Raw genomic sequence first — 3,099 nt, 5'->3', positions numbered from 1 at the left:
CAAAGACAATATTAAATGTAAAATAATGTAAAATAACAATATTCATGTGTGAAGATAATATTCAATGTAAAATAATGTAAAATGACAATATTCGGATGTAAAGACAATATTAAATGTAAAATAACAATATATTATGTCACATTATTCTGTATTGAGGTGTATCTTCACCAAGATACACGCTGGTTTTTACCTCACAATATTAGTTTAATAGCAAGTCAGCTATTAATCAGATCAATTAGAAAATTATGGAGTAAGACTCACCACTGTGTTGTGATGCGAATGAAGCGGCTATCTAGTAAAACACAGGAATCTGAAAAAAAAAATATAGACATATTTGAAGATATATTATTACTGTATTGATGTGTATATCACCAGGATATACGCTGGTTTTTACCTCGCAATATTAGTTTAACGATAATAGCAAGACAGCTATTAATTAGATCAATTAAAAAATTATGGAGTAAGACTCACCACCGTGTTGTGAAGTAAATGAAGCGGCCATCCAAATACAACCAGACCATCCAAATAGAACACAATCTGAAAAATATATATAGACATATTTCAAGATATATTATTACTATAACATACAGAATCTCTTAAATTTAATATTTTTGAATAAGTTTATTTTTACTTTTACACTAACATTTAATCATTATATTTTTAAATGTTTTCATATAGCCAAAAAGAGGGAAAATAAAAAGACGCATAATATATTCCTCAAATTTAATATATTAAATAATCTATTAAATAATTAAAATTCTAAATAAAAATGCAAATAGATGTTGCATTATGCAATAAAATTGCAAATAGATTTTGCAGATAATGCAAAATAGATACTTTCATATATTATCAAATGATTTATTTAATTAATTCGTAGTGAAGTAATTAATGTGGCGAAACAACTGTTCGATTGCGTATACGATGATAACATTCTCATACACAAAATGATAATCGATCAATAGAATAAATAAATGAATTTACTCACCAGAATCGATCGTCCCTGCCGTTTTACTTTTTCGTCTCGCTCCGATTTTACAGTACGAATACACGCCACTTGACCCGCTCGCTCACACGAACACGAACGCGGTGCCTAATTTCGGACATTAATCGACCCGGCGATTACCTCACAATTATCCGGCACTCCCGATTCGCGCGAATAAGAACATGGAGAACGCTCGATTGCATATTCGGCTCGATTACATATTCAGGACACTCCCGACATTACGCACTTTCAACGCAGCGAGACTCGGAAAAATGCCGCGATCCTGATAAACACGGCACGCGTATTCGTGGATCACTAACCGAATACCGTAAGCGAGCGACAATCACACGGCAATAGTTAACACATTGCTGAGATCGTCCGACGATCACAATGATGCCCGACAACGAGTCGACAATTACGACGCCATTATTTCGATAGACGCCGACTCGACGGAACGACGGCGGCGGCGGCGATGGGCGAACGCTGGTTGCACCAGGTTGCACATAATCACATATATACAGGAACGATGATTATACACTCTCCGTTGGCGATTGTTGGCTCCATATCGTTGGCTTCGACGCTTCCGACGCTCGTTCGCACGCGAGATTCACCGTTGACGAGTAAATGACACGAAAAAGATACGCGGCGCGATCTCGATTATTCCACACCGAACGACCGTTACGCGACGCGAGCTAGCTGAAGGTGGCTACGTGAAATTCGGCGCGTCGTATATAGCCAACGCCAACGGTCGCGCGACGTTCACGCTATAGCTTTCCTCCGCGAATCTAATTACGTGCATACACATACTTTGCGCCGCGAGAGATCTTACGATTAATGACGCGTACTACTATAGAAGCACTTGCGATCGGACGATCTTATTAGTCTTATTACGTTCGACGATGAGCTGTACCATTATTTTGCTAAACAACTCGACGAGACGCCGCAAAAACACTCGCGTGTACCGAAAGATAAAAATATTTCAATTACATATCGCCTGTTTAGACGCTTCCGACGCTCGTTCGCACACAAGATTCACCGTTGACGAATAAAAGACACGAAAGACACGCGGCGCGATCTCGATTATTCCACACCGAACGACCGTCACGCGACGCGAGGTAGCTGAAGGTGGCCGTGAAATTCGGCGCGTCGTATAGCCAACGCCAACGGTCGCGCGACGTTCATGCTATAGCTTTCCTCCGCGAATCTAATTATGTACACATACGATTAATGACGCGTATTATTAGAAGCGACGATCTTATTACGTTCGACGATGAGCTGTATACCATTAGGATACTATACTTCGGTAAACAACAACTCGACGAGACGTCGCAAAAACACTCGTATGGTACCGAAAGATAAAAATATGTCAATTACACATCGCCTGCTTCGATGCTTTCGACGCTCGTTCACGCACGATTCGTTATTGGTGAATAAAAGATGCAAAAGATACGCCAATCGCCATCTCGACTTCTCTACCAACGTTACGCGACGCGACATGAGGGATGAAGGCGCTCGCAAAATTAGGTGTGTTCTACAATCAGTCGTACGTGCGTCGATCGGAGACGGATGTCGGAACACAGCCAATCGTCCAATGAGGAAAATTCGTTTTCGAAAAAGAAATTTTCTCATTGGACGATCGATTGCGTTCCACGCCGGGCGTCGCGTCGCGCGCGTTTTAGATATGCGTGATATTCAGTAGCACGATACAGTTTCGGCACACCCGACACTCGTGTACGCGAGATTCACATTCGACGAGTAAAGAAAAACAAGCGAAAAGCGCAGAGTAATCTCGAACTCGCCTCCGTGGTCCGTACGGCACAGCGCGACGCAAGCTGGGGTCGAGGCTTCCCGGCAACTCGATTGGTGGGGATGAAGTGGAAGTAAAGTAACTAGGTACATTGAACGCGCTGAACGCGCCCGTCCCTAGTCACTTTACCCCCACTCCATCCCCCCTACTCAAGTTGCCGCGAAGCCACGACTCCATTTTGCGTCGCGCTCTCATGCGCTGTGCGGGCTGTGCCGGTCGGAGTCGAGTTCGATTCGAGATTACTCCGCGCTTTTCGCTTGTTTTTCTTTACTTGTCGAATGTGAATCTCGCGTACGAGTGTCGGGTGTGC

The 3,099-nt window shown here is 42.6% G+C and overlaps 1 long non-coding RNA gene across 1 annotated transcript; it reads right to left on the bottom strand.

Annotated features, from left to right (window-relative positions):
- Positions 1-259: 259 nt before the first annotated feature.
- Positions 260-2,430, bottom strand: LOC139776946 (uncharacterized). Its single transcript, XR_011719233.1, has 3 exons — positions 986-2,430; positions 472-537; positions 260-310 (listed from the first exon to the last, which is right to left on the bottom strand). It is a non-coding gene; the product is annotated as an uncharacterized lncRNA (long non-coding RNA).
- Positions 2,431-3,099: the final 669 nt, after the last annotated feature.

The sequence above is a fragment of the Temnothorax nylanderi genome, unplaced genomic scaffold (assembly GCF_030848795.1).
Source record: "Temnothorax nylanderi isolate EJ_2023f unplaced genomic scaffold, tnyl_v1.0 TNYL_tig0006_pilon, whole genome shotgun sequence".
Classification (NCBI taxonomy): Eukaryota; Metazoa; Arthropoda; class Insecta; order Hymenoptera; family Formicidae; genus Temnothorax; species Temnothorax nylanderi.
The sequence above is the reverse complement of the archived record's forward strand: the minus strand, read 5'-3'. Positions and strand labels throughout refer to the sequence as shown.